Raw genomic sequence first — 20,428 nt, forward strand, 5'->3', positions numbered from 1 at the left:
TCAAATCAACTCACCTCAACCCAAAAGAGAGCAATCTCCCTTGGTAGCCCAAAACTATGGAACTCCCTCCCAACTGAACTCAGAACTCAAGAAAACCTAAAAACCTTCAAAAAAGATCTAAAAACATGGTTGTTCAACAAAAAGCATACCAACTCACCCAATGAACAACACAACAACATCGCCCTCCAATTCAACCTGAACAATAAATGAAATTCATCACAACTATGTATTATAAATAAGAAGTGAAACATAAAACTGAACAGTAACCTTGCATATGATACCCCTATGTTTAACAACAGTTTGAACCTTTTGAAACCCTGTTTAACCCCCCCTTATCCCTGTAACCTTTTATTTTGTAAACCGTTATGATGGCATTATTTTGACGAATCCGAATGACGGTATATAAAAGTCGTTAAATAAATAAATAAATGCTATTTTAAAAACCTCAACATACATGTGTAAATCGGGGTCTGTGAGTACATTTACACATGAAAAATGTATTTATTTAAAAACATTTCTATGCAGCCAATAGGACATAAGAACAGAAGAACATAAGAACATGCCATACTGGGTCAGACCAAGGGTCCATCAAGCCCAGCATCCTGTTTCCAACAGTGGCAAATCCAGGCCATAAGAACCTGGCAAGTACCCAAAAACTAAGTCTATTCCATGTTACCATTGCTAGTAATAGCAGTGGCTAATCAACTTAATTAATAGCAGGTAATGAACTTCTCCTCCAAGAACTTATCCAATTCTTTTTTTAAACACAGCTATACTAACTGCACTAACCACATCCTCTGGCAACAAATTCCAGAGTTTGTGCATTGAGTGAAGAAGAACTTTCTCCGATTAGTTTTAAATGTGCCATATGCTAATTTCATGGAGTGCCCCCTAGTCTTTCTATTATCCGAAAGCGTAAATAACCGATTCACATCTACCTGTTCTAGGCAGCTTACAGAGAACACTATTTTTGCGACAAGAATCAATTGTATTTACATCTTTCTAAGATGCTTTCTTCAAGCTATTATGAACAGCCTACAATATTTTCCATGATTTCTTCTACATATGGACCGATAGTGCTGTGACCTCCAGTAGCTGAGAGCAGGAAGCCTCTCCCAAACAGGTAAATTTTAAAAGCTGTTATGCATGCAAATGGAACATACTATTGTAGCAATTTTCAAAAGTCATTTACCCGTATTAAATGTACTTAACGTGGGTAAAACCTATTGACAATTCAATGGCAGATATTGAAGCAGTTTTCAAAAGCCCACTTCCATGAGTAGAGTGCATTTCACATGTAAAACCCAATTTTAAGTGTGTAAATGCTTTTGAAAATCAGGCTCGTAAGACTTAGATTTACCCGGATATGTAGTACTTTTTGACTTATCAGACTAAGTAGTGCTTTTTTTTTTAGACTTATCTGGTGTTACATTTGAAGGTCAGTTGCAGTCACCCCTTTACTGCTGGGGAGATGGCTGACAAACTCATCACGGCAAGACGCCACCATCGCTTCATCTTCTTTTCGCCTCCATGGGCTGCCCTTATGTGGGCACAATGTGCCGCCTCCTAAGGGACTTGCAGCAGGAACCAGGGTTTCTGGTGCCTCCCAATGATATCATGCAGCTGTGTTCTTAAGGCCCAGCTGTGCATTCTAGCATTGCCTTAGCAATCTATCATCTACACTGGAAATGTAGTGCATGTTGCCCCTGTTCCTGCATTCCAGCCTTGCTTTAGCTTTCCAGCCCAGCCTTGCCTTGTATCCTGAGCCTTCCTTGCCTCGTATTCTTGCCTCTTCTTGGACTGACTTCCAGATCTGATCCTTGCCTGGACTCTGACTACTCTTGCATGCTGCCTGCCTGTGATCCTTGCCTAGACACTGTCTATTCTTGTTTGCCACCTGTCTTTGACCTTAGTCTGGCCTTGGATAGATGCCTACGCCATAACCACAGAGACTTTCACCTAAGACCTGCTGGCCCCCGGAACCTGAGGGATCAGCCCAAGGGGAAAGGGGTTGGTGTAGGTGAAGCCCATAGTCATTCTATTCTCTGCGAATCTCCACCAGTTTATGGTGAGAGCCTATGGGGCCTTCCCCGTAGGTTGAGCCAATGGTGCCACAGCAGCAAGGGCCCACAGATTTTACATCTGGCCTAGAGATCTTACATATGCAGATAAGTCTGAAAAGCGCTTAGGTGGACAAATCAGAACTTATCTGGATAAGTGCCGCTGCTTATCCGGTTAAGTCTGAACTTGTACAGCTCGTGGTTTTTAGACATGCAAGCATGTTTGCATGCATTTTTACTCGTATTTTGTAACATATGTATATCATATCCACGCAGGTTATAAAATACAATAGTAAATTTGTGTGGGCCCATATAAACAGTTTTGAAAGTTAGAAGTCCGGGTTGAAGGGAGAGGAAGGAGTAAGATGTGTTATTTGTCAAATGAAGTTATTAGATGACTTCTATTTTAGGCCAATTGTCAGCTTGTGTTTTGGCACCACCAAATGCATCCTCAAATTAATGAGAACTGCATTGGTCTAAAAAGAACTGTTTTCAGGCAAAATTGCTTTTCACTTCCAAATAAAAATCCAAACAAAGCTTGTAATCTTAAGTTAACAATAGCAGGAGAGGTAAGAGCAAGACCTGTGTAGCAGCAGCACGTATTGTATATGTTGCGACCGCTCTGCCTTACCTCTTTCTTTTTCTCCCCTTTCTCTCTCTTTGGGCAAGTGGCTGTCCCCAGTGCCGAGTGCAGAGGGCCTCAGCGTTTCCAGACCAGCATGGGCGACCCCCATCCTCTATGCTCACTCCTGTGGCCTCCTAGGGCGCGAGCGTGCACGTGTCCGACGCTCAAAAACACGTCATGGCAGGAACCTCGGGGGCGGCCCCACCGCATGACGTCAGTACCTCTGAGCATATCTAGCCTCCGCTTCCGCTACCAATTTGAGTTAGCAAAGACTTCGCTTCGCTACTCTGCCTGCTCTAAGCTGCTCGCTTAGACATCACTTTCATGCTAAGGGCCTCGCTCCAGCAGAAGTCTAGACACCCACTCCTCGGGGGTCTCTAGCTTCCAACTTCCCTTCGGGGTCCTCACTAACAAAGACAGCCGCTCCTCGGGGTTCTTTTCTCTCTATTCATTTCCAGGATATTGGACCATTGGGTACTCGCTCCTCGAGGGCCTATCCACTTCATATCCTGCACCGGGGACCTTCAGTCCCACCATTCTACCATCAGGAAGACACCTTCACTCTGTGAGTACCTCTACGATCCGGCGCTCCAACTCCACCCACCAGCCGCGGTTTTACCCACACTGCAGGCTCCTGCCTATCGTGAACATCTGGGTGAGACTATACTTCTGAGCCTGTTGCGCGTATTGGCACTTCGTGGATCAGTGCCTTACCTTCCTGCTTCACCATCTATTTACAGCAGTACAATAAAGACTCTATCCATTCTGTGTCAGCCTATAGCAGTGGTTCCCCACGGAGCTCCTCCCCATGGGCAGAGTCCTCTCCATTGTGACCAAGGGTCCACAATGCCTCAAACACAACAGTATGTGAGCATCATTCTGCCATAAGTCTGGAGCTGGAAGCCAGTTCAAAAGCTTTATTAGGTTTCTGTTACGTTTTATAGTATTCTTTATCCTGTACTTGCCAGGTTTCTCAGCCTAATTGCTTGGATGATGTAATATATTTAATCCAGACCTGTTTATAAATTTTTCTAGCCTTCAACAGAGTGGCTCAAGACGCACTTTCTGAATGGGGGGAATTACATGCTACCTACAAAATATATTTTGCTCTAGTTGAGTCTGTTTTTATCTGATAGTATCCATTGCTGTTTGCTCATTCATTTAAATTTGATTTCCAAAGATGAGTTGCAGTCCATAAAACACAACAATAAATTACAGGTCTTTCTTAATCCGTTTTTGCAGATGGGGACCCAGCCTCTGTCATCTTCATTTTCACTTTCAGAGAAAAAGCTTTGTGGATGGGGAGGAGTGAATGCAACCTTTTGCTTCCTTGAAAATTATACTAGGATGCTTAAAATCTTAAAGGATTGAAGCTTTAGGCATGTCACCAGTGGATAGTCCTCTTGCGCTTCCCGGCTGCATTGGTGCTGCGATGGGCCTGCACACCTGGCGTGCTTGTCTACCAGCTCCTCACTCGCAGTCTCCGCCAGCACTGCTCGTCCACAGCACTCCCAGGCATCTCCAGGCCCATCGGGGCCTTCTTCCTCACAGTACTCCTCACGTCAGGGCTCTGCGTCCTCCACGGCATCTGCCCCGCCCCCTTGGACGTTTAAAGGGCTAAGCGCGGGAAACTTGTCCACAGCGCACCCCGATGAGTCATCTGAGCCCTGTATATAAGCAGGGCTCAGACTACTGCTCTTTGCCTTGGCAATTGGGTCGACACCGTTGGTGTGATAGTTTGCTTCTGTTCCAAGTGTCTCCTGTTCCAGCATCTCCAGTCCCAGCATCTCCTTGTTCCTGTGTCATTCCCAGGTAGTACCTATCCGGACTGACTTCTTGGTACTGACCTCTGCCTGCCTGACCATTCTCTTGCCTGCCGCCTGGAACAGACCACTGCCTGCCTGACCATTCTACTGTCTGCCACTTGGAACCGACCCTCGCTTGCCACGACTACGCACGGACTGATTCTGGTATTGACCCCTGCTTTGGCTGACCTCTGTTGGACTGATACTCTGGTTCTGACCCTTGCGCTTCACTTGGACACTCTCTGCTGGCCCCTGGTGACCATTGGGCCAACGTACTCGGATAACAAACGCGGCTTCTTCGTGGCTAGACCTGCAAGTTCTGCCTGTCTCATCCAGGGGACCTCTCTGAACTGTTGCCTTCCCGAGGTCTCTGGAGCTTCCAGTTCAGGTCTAGCTCCTCCATTCTGCATCAGCCACGCACCCTTGCTCGTGGTGGGCACACCTCTCAGATACCTCTCCGGGAGACCACCGGAGGCTCACCTAAGTCCAAGTGGTTGGGTACCCAAGGGCTCAACCTGTGGAAACCCCAGACTGTTATTGGCGAAGCTCCAGCTAGCCTCTGTCTCCTTGTGTGCTCCGCCTCCTGGTAGCAGGCGCTCTCTGGGTCCGCCCAGAGGACCCTTGGCCTGCACCAGGCCAAGGGTCCACCTCCAGTGCAACAAGTCCTAACCTGGTTGCTTGTAAAAACCTTTCTTTTTCTCTATTTTAACCTAAGGCTGGGAATGAAGTGCCATCCCCTTTGATAACTATTATATTCTGACCAGATGACAATATATAAAATGAATAAGATATAACACTTAATGAACCATCTGGCCTTTATCTCATTTTACTACAGTAAGCTGCAAAGGGGCGTGCATTTGTTAAATTTGGGGCAGATTTTTTAAATTACGCGCGGGGTGTACGTTTGTGCGTGCTACCCGGCACGCACAAACGTACACCCCGCGCACGTTATAAAATTCGGGGCTGGCGTGCGCAAGGGGGTGCACACGCGCACCTTGCACGTGCCGAGCCCTAGGGGAGGCCCGATGGCTTTCCCCGTTCCCGCCAAGGCCGCTCCGAAATCAGAGCGGCCTTGGAGGGAACTTTTTTTTGTTCCCCCCCCACCTTTCCCTCCCTTCCCCTATATAACCCACCCCCCACCTTATTTTGTTGAGTTATGCCTGCCTCTGGCAGGCCCCGATACAGGCTGCTGTGTCGGGGCACTCGGCCACGCTCCCGGACCGCGACCCTGCCCACGGCCCCGCCCACTCACTGCCCATTTTTGCGAGGCCCGGGCCTTGCGTGCGCTGCCGAGCCTATGCAAAATAGGCTCGGCGCGCGCAGGGGTTTTTTTTTTTTAAGGGTTACACGCGTAACTCTTTTAAAATCCGCCCATTTGGTATCAGAGGTTTACACGTATGCACTTTTCTAAAAGTAGAGTTTATGTGCATAAATACAATTTGCTTGCTTAAAATTACATTTTAGGTACTGTATGTAAAATTGCCTTTACGTTCATAACTTTTAAAAACAAATGGGACTTTCAGAATGAGTCAAAAACTGGCCCAAAGAAAAATGAAGCAAACCAAGATTTTTTTCCTGTGTGCTGCAGTATAGTAACTTATTACTGCTGGTTTGAAGGGCTGCATTAACATCTCATGTGTGCTTTTCCAATGTGGGAACTTCAGAACTGACCACTTCTCCTACTCACTGGACCCACGGTGGAACGCTTAGTATAAAATGGCCTCAGATGGTGGCAATTTCTTAAAGATTTGGAATGTGATAAGAAATGTTTATTTTTGCAATGTACCCTCAATACTCTCTCTCTCTCTCTCAGTTTTCCTAATCAGATGCGGTATTACATAAATTGTAAGAAATAGGCATGGATTTATTTATTCACTTAAATGCTCTTCTATTTTCCAACTTGCAACTGAATTGTCCAGTGCAGATCACAAGTGACATTCAGAATTGCTTTAAAATACACAGACAAATCTTACGAAAACAATTACCTTAATAATTTATGGCAGATGGATGCCTTGTTAGTTGGGATGCACTGAGGAATATGAATTTTTTTACCTACCTATAATGCCCGAGTAAGACAGAATTAGAGAGAGGCTAAAAATGGATATTTTGATATATTTTTTTATATCTTATGTTTAAACTTTTTAATCTACTTAGAACTTTTACTTGGGATATGGAAAATATAAATCTTTGTAAATAAACCTTAACCTGAGATAATAGACTGTTTCTTACTGAGGAGGATGAATCACTGGAGAGGGAGAGAAAGGACCCAGGATTGGAGGAATTAAAATGTAGCGTTACTCAATTACTCTTGATCTCTCACCTAGCTGAAAGGAGGCTTTTCATAATCCTATTTTGACTAGGAGAGGAAACCAAGGTGCTAAGTCTAAAAAGATGGCTTCAGTTCCACAAAAGTCTGAAGCCTCATCAATGAAGATATTTGGCCTGCAACATTTCACTCAAGCCCTAAAACAGATATTTGGCAGTGTTCTGTCTTCTACAACTGTTCACACCCCTACGTTTTGCAGAATAGCAGTCATTAGTATCTAATATATGATAGCTTTACTCTGAAAATTGCTACAGTGCCAGCCTAGAGTTTGGTAACTTGATCTCCGCTCTGGCAGTAAAGAGAACTCTTTGACATCCCATTGTAATCTCAATGGTTATTATGGGCAACATTTTCAGGCCACTGACTTTGAAGTTATTTTTTACCTCTTTACAGTTAAATATGTCTGGCAAAATATGATTATCATTTATATAAGATTTAGGAGTTATTCAATTGTGAGATTGAGTGAAATGTATGCCTAGTTGAATATTTTCCAACCTTTTGTGGCCCAAAGCACATCCAGATGAACAGTTTTGCTTGGCACATCCTCTGCCCAGTTAGGAAGAATAGAAAGTAACCTTACTGCTAGCATGTCCTGATGAGCAGCCCTTTGATAACAGGGGCAGTCTCGTCCTTTCTGATGCCTTTCTCAGGCACGTGCTTCCTTGCTTCTTTATTAAAAACGTAACTCTCACACATATGCCAAGATTTAACAAAATGGAGCACAATCTGAAAACCCCCGGAGGTCAATTTTAAAAGCATTGCTTGCGCTAAAATGCTCATATACGCATGTATGTGAGCCACGAGTGAGCTACCCGGATTTTAAAAGCTGTGAATTATGTGCATATATGTGCGTGCAAAAAAATAAGAGGTAGATTTAACAAAAAACCGCAAGCATGGTTCCTGGCGCGCGCACATGGATGTGCTGATATTTATAACATGCGCGTGTCGCCACGTGCATGTTATAAAAAATGATAGTCCCACGCATGCCCGGTTTTATAATCACGCGCATGTGCAGGCGCATGCCCCATTCATGCACGCGAATGGGGGGATTTTTCAGTTATGCACGGCGACACGATCGGCCTCTTTCCCAGTTCCCTATCCTTATCCTTCCTCCCTCTTCCCCTTTCCTCTACAGCCCTGAAACCTACCCTACCTATCCCCAATTTTTTTGTTGTGCTACTTACTGCTCCTCTGGAGCAGAAGTAAACTTCACACGCTGGCGTGCACTTCCCTGGGACAGCGTCTAATTGCGCTGGCCTGGCCCACCCCTTTTAGCAGGCCCGACACTTGTGCATGTATCAGGGGTTACAGGCATGGTGCACACGAGGCCCAGCCATGCACGTAACCCCCGATTTTTACATGCGCAGGGCTTTTAAAATCTGGGCTTATGGGGGTGGAAAAAGGGCGGGACTTGGGCATTCCAGGGCAGGCTAACAGTTAAGCGCGTAACTCCGTATTTTAAAACCAGAGGCTGCAGCTCGCGGCAGTTTGTTAGCCACATAGGTTTACTGCTGCTCCTGAGGAGGAGCAAGTCTGCAGATCTTGCGTTTTAGAGCTTAAATGAGAAGATGAGCGGGTCTGAGTTAAATGGGGGCATGCAGGATGAAGAAAGAGAAGGGTATAGATGACCTTGAGATTGGGCAAATAGGTGGACTAGTTGGAAAAACTGAGAATGTCTCTTACGCAAGCATGTTTTAAAATCCGCTTACATTGTGGGTGATGGGCTGGTGGGTTTATGCTAATTAAAAAGCACATATGCTTTAGCTAATAGTATCAGAATGTGCAGGTTCTTTACAATACTCTTAGTGGGAGAGGAAAGCCATTGAGTACTACCTACAAGAAAATCCCCGTAAGCAGAGGTTTCTGCTGAATAACATTTTCAATAACTGTTAAGAACCACATTAAAAAAAGAAAACATAGTGAGACACAGACAAAAAATATGGATTAATGTACCTTGTTTTTCATGGCACTTATTAGCAACACAGATGTTTGACGTATGCATGTTAAATGCTTGGACATTATCAATTTACATTTTGTGCATACCTGTGAATCCTAGCTTAAAATAAGTCATCAAATCTTTCACTGTTACTCGCAGCCCCAACCAGGAGCCAGCTAACGATGTACATAAGTGCATGCCTTCTCTAGTAAAACGCAGTTTATACCAAAAAGACAAAGTATGAGTGTAACTTTTAACTTTGTTGAACATTAGTATAATCGATTCAGTGGCAAAGACGTTAGGGCATTGTGAAAGAACCTGAGACACACAATGTCTAGCCTGAGGGTACATATAAAAATGAGAATGAGGGATGTCATATTCATCATGTATCTGTTCAAAAGGTAGTACAGACTGTTGAGATGCATTATACAGACTATAGACACGAGACCTTTAGATTCCCATTGCTTAAAAACATGATTATCCACCCCAGGTAAGAAAGCTGGATTACCCACAAAACTTAATCTAGTGGCACAAAAAAAAAAAAAAGCCAAGCCATTATGACTGATTTGATGAGAATGTGTGTGCGCCCCTTCAGTGGCAAGTCTTTATTATGAGCATGAAGAACATTCACTGGTTTGTAAGCCCTCAAAATGTCTGAAATTAAGGCCAGCACTTCAAAATTGCACTGTACATGGTACCATTCCCAGCAATAATGAGATTGGCATGCCATATTATAAAAAAGAAAATGAGGCAACTTCATGCTGCCATATTGTTTAGAGGACGGAAGCGTGCAATAGCTCAGGTGAGACCGCTTCCCCCTCCATATTAAAGTTAAGATGGCTTTATGCAGTTTTAAAAGATCCTGCTTGGTTAACCAAACCGGCAACATTTGCAATTTATATAGTAATTTCAGCAGTAAAGCCATTTTAAATAAGGTACATCTGCCAAACAATGATAGAGGAAGGTCTTTCCATGCCACCAGTTGATCTCAAATTTGCTCATTTAGGCTAGTAATTGTTACGGTGGCCAGCTGCAAACCTCCATGATCAGCCTCCTCCACCATCCGCTGCAGGATTCACCCTGTGCTGCCTCCTGCTCCCCAACGACTCCACTCCTTGATCGCGCAGCAGGGAGCCGCTGTTCCTCTCAACGCCACAGACACCATCACTCCCGCTGCCCTCCGACAGTAGGGACCTAAGAGGGTTGATTCTCTCTTAGGTAGCACTAACTCTACCTCGGAACAAGGGTCCACCTTCTGATCCGTAACAACTACCGTCCACGTGGTCAAGATGGTGAGACTGACAGTGAAATGCTAAGAGAAATTAGGGAAGCTAACCAAATTGGTAGTGCGGTAATAATGGGAGACTTCAATCACCCCAATATTGACTGGGTAAATGTATCATTGGTACATGCTAGAGATATAAAGTTCCTGGATGGAATAAATGAGGTTTTTATAGAGCAATTGGTTCAGGAACCGACAAGAGAGGGAGCAATTTTAGATCTAATTCTCAGTTGAGCACAGGATTTGGTGAGAGAGGTAACAGTGGTGGGGCCGCTTGGCAATAGTGAACATAATTTGATCAAATTTGAATTAATGACTGGAAGGGACACAATAAGCAAATCCACGGCTCTCGTGCTAAACTTTCAAAAGGGAAATTTTTGATAAAATGAGAAGAATTGTTAGAAAAAACCTGAAAGGAGCAGCTACAAAGGTAAAAAGTGTGCAAGAGGTATGGTCATTGTTAAAAAATACCATCCTAGAAGCACAGTCCAGATGTATTCCACACATTAAGAAAGGTGGAAAGAAGGCAAAACGATTACCAGGATGGTTAAAAGGGGAGGTGAAAGAAGCTATTTTAGCCAAAAGATCTTCATTCAAAAATTGGAAGAAGGATCCAATAGAAGAAAATAGGGATAATGCATAAGTGTTGGCAAGTTAAATGTAAGACATTGGTAAGACAGGCTAAGAGAGAATATGAAAAGAAGTTGGCCGTAGAGGCAAAAACTCACAGTAAAAACTTTTAAAAATATATCCGAAGCAGAAAGCCTGTGAGGGAGTCAGTTGGACCGTTAGATGATCGAAGGGTTAAAGGGGCACTTAGAGAAGATAAGGCCATCGTGGAAAGATTAAATGATTTCTTTGCCTCGGTGTTTACTGAAGAGGATGTTGGGGAGGCACCCGTACTGGAGAAGGTTTTCATGGGTAATGATTCAGATGGACTGAACCAAATCAGGGTGAACCTAGAAAATGTAGTAGACCTGATTGACAAACTGAAGAGTAGTAAATCACCTGGACCGAATGGTATACACCCCAGAATTCTGAAGGAACGCAAAAATGAAATTTCAGACTTTTTAGTAAAAATTTGTAACCTATCATTAAAATCATCCATAGTACCTGAAGACTGGAGGATAGCTAATGTATCCCCAATATTTAAAAAGGGCTCCAGGGGCGATCCGGGAAACTACAGACCAGATAGTCTGACTTCAGTGCCAGGAAAAATAGTGGAAAGTGTTCTAAACATCAAAATCACAGAACATATAGAAAGACATGGTTTAATGGAACAAAGTCAGCATGGCTTTACCCAAGGCAAGTCTTGCCTAATAAATCGTCACTTTTTTGAATGGGTTAATAAACATGTGGATAAAGGTGAACCGGTAGATGTAGTGTACTTGGATTTTCAGAAGGCTTTTGACAAAGTTCTTCATGAGAGGCTTCTAGGAAAAGTAAAAAGTCATGGGATAGGTGGCAATGTCCTTTCATGGATTACAAACTGGCTAAAAGACAGGAACCAGAGAGTAGGATTAAATGGACAATTTTCTCAGTGGAAGGGAGTGGGTAGTGAAGTGCCTCAGGGATCTGTATTGGGACCCTTACTTTTCAATATATTTATAAATGATCTGAAAGAAATACGATGAGTGAGGTAATCAAATTTGCAGATTATACAAAACTGTTCAGAGTAATTAAATCACAAGCAGATTGAAGTAAATTGCAGGAAGACCTTGTGAGACGGGAAAATTGGGCATTCAAATGGCAGGTGAAATTTAATGTGGATAAGTGCAAGGTGTTGCATATAGGGAAAAATAACCCTTGCTGTAGTTACACGATGTTAGGTTCCATATTAGGAGCTCCACCTAGGAAAAAGATCTAGGCATCATAGTGGATAATACTTTAAAATAGTCTGCTCAGTGTGCTGCAGCAGTCAAAAAAGCAAACAGAATGTTAGGAATTATTAGGAAGGGAATGGTTAATAAAACGGAAAATGTCTTAATGCTTCTATGTTGCTCCATGGTGAGACTGCACCTTGAATACTGTGTACAATTCTGGTCGCCACATCTCAAAAAAATATAGTTGTGATGGAGAAGGTACAGAGAAGGGTAACCAAAATGATAAAGGGGATGGAACACTAAAGTTTGACAATCAAATACAATCCACACCACAGACATACCTTGGTCTGACCACCACCTAATCCAAGCCAACTTATCTATCAATTTCAGCCTTAAACCACCTCAAAACATTCCAAACAAAATATCTTACTGTCCTCCATTCAGCACTGAACTTCTACAAAAAACTCTTCAAGCTGAACTAATCAACATAAATCTATCAAATCTGAAGATGCAACAATATCTTGGCTAAATATCACAAAAAAAGTAGCAGACATCAATCCGATTGTTACAAAGACAAAAAAACAATCCAAACACATCAACCAGTGATATAATAACTAGATAACAGACTCAGCCTCAACAAGTTCATAAACAACACTACAAAGGAGTGCTTCTTTAAATTGCAAGTATTAAAAAAATTAAAACCTCTACTACTCTACAGAGATTTCCGCCTTGTTCTACAAGCTATCATACTACCGAAACTGGACTATTGCAACTCACTCCTTCTCGGCCTCCCCCCTTGCACCACCAAACCACTTCAGATGGTCATGAACGCTACAGCCAGAATTCTTACAAACACCAAAAAAAGGGATCATATCACCCCCATCCTCCAGCACCTACATTGGCTACCAATCAAATACAGAATTCACTTTAAAACCAATCTGATGATACACAAGGCCCTACATAACATCTCTCCTCTCAATTTAACTTTTCAACTGCAGCTACACACCTCCAAGAGACCGACCAGACGTGGGTACAGAAATATGCTACGCACCCAGCCGGCAAAAGCCTCCCTGAAGAAACGCGCACTATCCACAGCCGGCCCCACACTCTGGAACTCGCTCCCTCCAGACCTTCGCCTCGAACCGTGCCACACTACATTCAAAAAGAAGCTAAAGACTTGGTTTTTTTCACAAGCTTTCCCGGAGATCTAAGAGCTGGAAGAACACCATATCTGCTTAGACTCTGACCCACCATCACCTTCTGTACATAGTTTACTGAATAGTTCATTTTTGCTATTTAACTAGACATGCTTAATCTTCTGTAACCTCCTCTAAGTTCCCCTGCCCCTTTATGTTAACTGTTATCTTGTTACAATGTAAACTGCCCACCGAGGCGTCAGTTTTATTTCCTTGTAAACCAGTGTGATATGTATATTATACAGGAACATCGGTATATAAAAACTAAAAATAAATAAATAATGATAACATCAGAACAGCCAAACGTATACTCAGGAAAAAAGGAAGAGAATGGAGAAGGAACAAAAATACTGCCACACTAAATATATATCGGCGTCACCTAGCACAATATAAAAACTTCAACAATACAAAAAAAGAATTCTTCTCCAGCAAAATCTCCAAATTTCATCACATCCCCAGAATGTTATTCTCAATAGTTCAAAACTTTACTAAAACCACCCAAGATTCTACTAGCACCAAACATGGAAGTGATGATTTTGCTGACTTCTTCAACAATAAAATATCAAAACTAATTCAAACCAACATAACCAACAACAACCAAAACATCAAACTGAACAATAAGATAACCTCATCATGGTCAAACTTTGATACTGCCTCCACTCTTGAAATTCAATCTATTATTAAAAAAAAAAAAAAAGAAGAACCCTGCCAGCCACCCAATAGACAACATCCCTATAACAACCCTCAAAACAATTGAACCCACCATATCTAAAACCATCACCAAGATCGTCAATTTATCACTGACTGAAGGCTATTACCCCAAATGCCTCAAATCTGCAGTAATCAAGCCAATTCTAATAAAGAACAACTTGGATCCTGAAAACATTGCAAACTACCACCCTATTTCAAATCTATCTTTCATAGCCAAGACCATCGAAAAGGTCGTACACTCCCAACTTGATGATTATCTTGAAACAAACAACATCCTATCAACAACCCAATATGGATTCAGAAAAAATCTAAACACAGAATCTCTCCTTAAATGACACAATACTAAAAGGCTTCGACAAAGGAAAAAAATACCTACTCATTCTCCTTGACCTCTCAGCCACTTTCGACACAGTAAACCACAATATACTTTTAGAACGACTGTCTGAAATCGGATTAACTGACACCACCCTACAATGGTTCTCCTCCTATCTGACAGAACCTACCAATTTTTAATTAACAACAACCCATCCAAAAAGATTAACCTCATTACTGGAGTTCCCCAAGGATCAGCGTTATTGGCCACTCTATTTAACATATACCTTCTTCCCATCTGCCAACTACTGAAAGATAATGGAATCACCCACTTCCTCTATGCTGACGACATTCAACTTCTAATTCCCATCCAAAATTCAATCGAAGACACCTACAAGGAAACCTCTGCTCTGTTTATCTCAATTAAACATCTCCTAACTTCACTGAAACTCATAATCAACATCGACAAAACTGAAATAATCCTCATGGACAAAAACCCCAATCCATCTCCACCACCCCTACCTTTATTTGACTATCAAATGAACTCTATATTTCCTACCACCCACATCAGGAACCTAGGTATTATTATTGATAAAGAGCTTTCATTCAAGAACCACATATCAAACAAAACTAAAGAGGGTTATCACAGATTACTAACCCTAAGACTTTTAAAACCATTTCTTAACCCTTTTAACTTCAGAACTGTCTTACAGCTACTTATAGTTTCTATCATCGACTACTGCAACTCCTTACTAATTGGAATACCATATTCAAACCTCAAACCTCTCCAGATTCTGCAGAATTCAGCAGCCAGAATTCTGACAGGAACAAAGAAAAATGATCACATAACACCCATTTTGATTTCACTACACTGGCTTCCAATTAAAGCACGAATTGAACACAAATCCATGACCATCATACATAAAATACTAAACAATGAACATCAAGGACTAAATGACTTAAACAGAATCCCCCAGAATCCCCAAAGAAACCTACGCTGAAACAACTCAGGACGTTTAAATATACCCCCCCAGAGATGCTCACTTGACAACAACCAGAGAAAGAGCCTTTTCCATTGCCTCCCCTAAAATTTGGAACTCCCTCCCAAAAGATCTGAGAACCCAACCTAACCTAAAAACCTTCAAAAAAGACCTAAAAACAGGGCTGTTTTGCAAAGTCTACATTGACATTCATACTTCTGATCATCCTAACACCCAATTGAACTTTCAACCAAATCCACAAAAGAAATTTTCTCCATCCAGCACCAAACAAACCCTCCTATCTCAAAATGATTCTTTCCAGGATTAGAAATGCTTAACCTCTGTTTAATATCCATCCTGTTATACATATACCTATTTTTCACAATTGTTAAGAGAATTACAATTTAAATCTTGTAAACAGTTATGATGGCTTCACCGAATGACGGTATATAAAACTCAACAAACAAACAAATAAATAAATAAATAATTGCGATGGAGAAGGTACAGAGAAGGGCAACCAAAATGATAAAGGGGATGGAACAGCTCCCCTATGAGGAAAGGCTTGGAGAAGAGACTGCTGAGGGGAGATATGATAGAGGTCTTTAAGATCATGAGAGGTCTTGAAAGAGTAGATGTGAATTGGTTATTTACACTTTCGAATAATAGAAGACTAGGGGGCATTCTATGAAGTTAGCAAGTAGCACATTTAAGACTAATCGGAGAAAATTCTTTTTCACTCAACGCATAATAAACCTCTGGAATTTGTTGCCAGAGGATGTGGTTAGTGTAGTTAGTGTAGCTGGGTTCAAAAAAGGTTTAGATAAGTTCTTGGAGGAGAAGTCCATTAACGGCTACTGATCAAGTTTACTTAGGGAATTGCCACTGCCATTAATTGCATCAGTAGCATGGAATATTCTTAGTGTTTGGGTAATTGCCAGGTTCTTGTGGCCTGGTTTGGCTGCTGTTGGAAACAAGATGCTGGGCTTGATTGACCCTTGGTCTGACCCAGCATGGCAATTTCTTATATTCTTATGACACGAAGACTCAGACGAAGAACTTGAAGACGTGAAGACACAGACGAGAAGTTTGGGACGTGAAGGTTCAGGAACAAAGTCAAGTACTGGGTTGAGGCTGCGATGCAGCACGTCCTACACAGCCAACCACAGGGTGGACCCACGGGACTGGTCACGGACCATGCTGAATTGGAACAGTTTCAGTCAGAGTCTTAGGCATGGACAGAGCAGCCTCAAGAACATCCGAGGGCCAGAATGAAAGTCGGGACGGAGGACCAAGACGAGACTTGTCTTCGGGCAAGGGTGACCCTCCGGAGACTTGAGCTGCAGACGAGAAGACAGGCACATGTCACATGGTGACGAAACACGACATGGCCCGCCAGGAGAGGTGACTACGAGGAACCAAGGGTTCAGGACATCAAAGTAGGAACATCATGGAGCATCAGGAATGGATCATGGAACATCAGAAACAGATCAAGAAACATCAGGAACAAGACAAAGGACATCCAGAAGATACCAGGAACATAGAACAACAATGAGGGATCCCACAAAGAACAGGAAAATGCCAGCAGGAGCGAAGACGAGAAGTCCTTGGAGGAACTAACCCCAAGGAGACTAACTCCTTGCGAAGGCAACCAAGGACTGGAAGCTGGGCCCTTATATAGGGCTGAAGATCAAGAAATGCCCAGGGAGGAGTCCAGGTGGGCCCCGGGGCAATCTGGCCATGGGCCCTTTAAATCTCTGAAGGAGGCACGGCCCGCGCCTAAGGAGCAGGAACAGGAAGCAGTGCAGGACCATGGCCAGTGGCCATGCTGCAAAACGCTGACACAGGAGCGGAGACAAAGCTGGGCTTCGGGGCAGGCCCCGACATTAGCGGCATCCAGGCCACTGAAGAAGGCGAATAGAGGGCAGCTCCTGCCGTGGGAACGCCTTCGGGCCACGAGGAGATGACATTGGCAGCAACTCCGTGCTGCGAAGAAGGCCATAGTCTGCTGCTCCCTGCCGCGAAGGTAAATGCCTGCTCGCGGCTGGGTCCGCAAGCAGAAATGAAACAGAACCTAACATCGTGTAACTACAGCCGCCATTTGTAAATCACCAGCCTTCATTTTCTCTCTAGTAATACGTTGCAATTTCATGGTTATATCTCACCAAACCAAGCATACGGTGTTCCAGGGATTCCCCCTGTGCATCGAATCGAAAATGTAAGATCTACAATGATAAAGGTCAAGTTTGTGAAGTTTGTAAAATAACACCTGAGCTGAGCTCCCGTAAAAGTATCCTCATAGCTTCATGACATCACCAGAAGCCTCCTTTCTTGTTTTAAAGTCTTGTTCCAAGTTTCAGAGTTTCGAGTTCCTAGATCATGAGTTCCTTGTTCTCAGGGAGCTTGCCCAGCCTGTGGTCCATCCTTGTCTTGAACCCTTGCCTGAATCTTGTCGTCAATTCCAGCCTGGTTCCTCTTCTGGATCCTTCACTCTTTGTTGTCTGGATCCCAGTCTTGGTTCCTTGTCATAGCCTGGACCTCCATTTCCAACTGTCTGTTTTGGTCCTCAGCCTTGCTTCAGTCTTCATCCATGCTTCCGCATTCGTCATGTCCAAGTCTTGAATGTCACGTACAAGACTTCAGCTTCTTGTTCCAAGTCTTCTAGCCTTTGTCAGTCTTACGTTCAAGCTGTTCTCAAGCGGTTAGTCCAAAAGGGCTTACAAGTGGCTGGAGGGCTACTCCAGAGACTAGTATGGGTTGCTGGTGCTCTTCATAAATGTCCTAGTTCCTAGTTCAAGTGTTCCGGTTCTAAGTCTTCAGCCTTTAGCTTCAGTCTAGCCCGTGCTGGATGTGGTCACTCGCCAGCAACATGGACCAGGGGCAGCCCCCGGGGTTGTTGGTCATGTCGTGGCACAGGGGCTCAACTCTCAAGTACCTGCCCACAACAAGAATCATTTTATTAATGGACCTAGTAAGGTATCTTCTTCAACAGGACCAAGTGTCAGCAAGGTTAGTTCTGGTCTTTTTGAGACACATGGCTGTTATGGTGCATGTGGTTTCGCTGACTTGTCTCCACACTTGGGTCCTTCAGTGAGGCCTCTGAAACCATTGAAATCAGACATTATCCTATCAAATCTCTCTGACCTCCATGATGAGAGCATCCTTTTTGTGGTGGATGAAGCCAGAAGTTCTAAAGGTGGACCTCTTATTGTGCGTGCCTCCACATCAAGTGATTCTGTCTACCGATGCTTCCACCAAGGAATACAGCATGCGCACCAGTATGGTGTGGACCCAAGGATTGTGGCCCAAAATGGAATCATCTACAAACCAGCCACCTGGAGCCTCAAGCCATCTGCTATACATTAATGGGTCGATTTTCAAAGGGCCATGCGCATAGATCCCGGCAGCTATGCGGGTGGCTGGGCCCGGTGTGCTTTGCGTTCATTTTCTAAAGGACCTGACCACATGCATAATCACCAATATGCGCATAAGTGCCAGGCCCGGAAAAAGGGGCGGCTGGGGACATGGTCTGGGCAGAGATGGGCGGGGTGGGATGGAGGCCAGCTGGGAACAGCGGTCATTAGCTACTGTTCCGGGGAAGCATGCGCCGGCAGCCAGCTGGCGCATGGAAAATACTTCTGCTTTGGAGGAGCAATAAGTAGTAAAATAAAAAAAATTTGGGGTAGGTATGTAGGGTTAGGGGTCAGAGTGGAGAGGGGAAAGATAAGGTTAGGTAGTGGGGTAGGGAAGTTCCCTCCCAGTCCGCTTCTTAATTGGAGCGGGCTGGGAGGGGACTGGAAAACAGGTCGATCGCGTCACACACATAATTTGAAAATTCCCCCCTGTGCGTGTGAGTTGCTGTTCGCCCACACATGCACGCGCGGATGTTAAAATCCGGCGCACACGTGCGCATGGACATTGGATTTTATAACGTGTGCGCCAATGTGTACATGTTATAAAATCGGCACCTCCATGTGCGAGCGCCGGGAATCGCACGCACATGGACGTGCGCACGTTCCTTTTAAAATCAGCCCCTAAGAGCTTTCATCTTTTTTCGGTTAAGAGAATCTTTTCAGATGGACAACCAAGTGGCCATGTTCTACATAGAATCGGGAACTCGAGTTTCAGTTTTTTATTTTTCCTGGGAATTTAGCAGTGTTTATTACAACAAGAACAAACCTGGAAAAATGAGTCAGGAACAATGTCAGATAATATTTCTTCATGGAAAGGGTGCTTCATGCATGGAATGCCCTTCCAGAAGAGGTAGTGAAGACAAGAACAGTAATGGAATAAACACAGAGGATCCCTTCTGGCTAAAGGATGGAAATGAAGGAAGAAAAGGGGTAACCTATGTTAATGGGGTCACCTGCATGGAACGGCAATTACTACCTGTAACAAGGCATGGAAGTAATCTACATGGAGCAGCCGTTACTGCCCTAAAAATAACCATAACTTGCTATGCAGACTGGATGGACTATTGGGTCTTTTTCTGCAGACATTTACATTTGCTGTCTCTTCCACTGATGGCTCCCATTTTTGTTTTTTGCTGTAATAAACACTACTAAATTCCCAGGAAAAAGAAATTTAAACTGAAAAAAAAGGTACATGTACATAAACAAGCAGGAAGATAGGCCTCATATACCCTCCAATCCTGACAAGATCCTTTTCCTAGGTGGTAACACCTAATATGGATCCCAGGGTTCTGTACCTATAATTTAGATCAGGGGTTCACAACCCAATCCATGGGACACACCTAACCTTTCAGTTTTCAGGATCTCCACAATGAATATTCATGAGAGAGATTTGCATTCTGTTGAGGCAGTGTATGAATATTTATCTCATGCATATTTGTTGTCAATAACCTGAAAATCTGACTGGCTAGGAGTGTTTCAAGAACTTATTGTGAACCACTGATTTAGATTATTTTTATATGCATCACCTTGCACTTATCCACATTACATTTCATCTGCCATTTGGATGCCCAATCTTCCAGTCTTGCAAGGTCCTCCTGCAATTTCTTATAATCAGCTCATAATCTTATAACTTTAAATAATTTTATGTTATATATGAATTTGATTACTTCACTCTTCAGTCCCTTTTCCAGATCATCTATAAATACAGTAAAATGCACTGGTCTGGTCCAGATCCCTGGGGCACATACACGAAAATGACGCCAGTTGGCACTGGAACTGGTACCATTTTTTTTTTAATATTTAAACGTTTTTTTATTGGTAAGCAATATGGAAATAACAGTATGCAAAATAGACAGCCAACAATAAAGAATACCAAAATAACATGTCCACTATGCAAGACACCAAATACAAACATTGCACGTGAAAAATCAGGAATACGTAATGGCCGTAAGGTGCCATATT

General features: G+C 43.3%; 1 protein-coding gene across 7 annotated transcripts in view; it reads left to right on the plus strand.

Annotated features, from left to right (window-relative positions):
- The window catches only part of DNM3 (dynamin 3), a 694,116-nt gene that overhangs the window by 379,162 nt on the left and 294,526 nt on the right, over nt 1-20,428 (plus strand). The gene's annotated exons all lie outside the window — the stretch shown is intronic.

This window comes from Rhinatrema bivittatum, chromosome 10 (assembly GCF_901001135.1).
Source record: "Rhinatrema bivittatum chromosome 10, aRhiBiv1.1, whole genome shotgun sequence".
Taxonomy (NCBI): Eukaryota; Metazoa; Chordata; class Amphibia; order Gymnophiona; family Rhinatrematidae; genus Rhinatrema; species Rhinatrema bivittatum.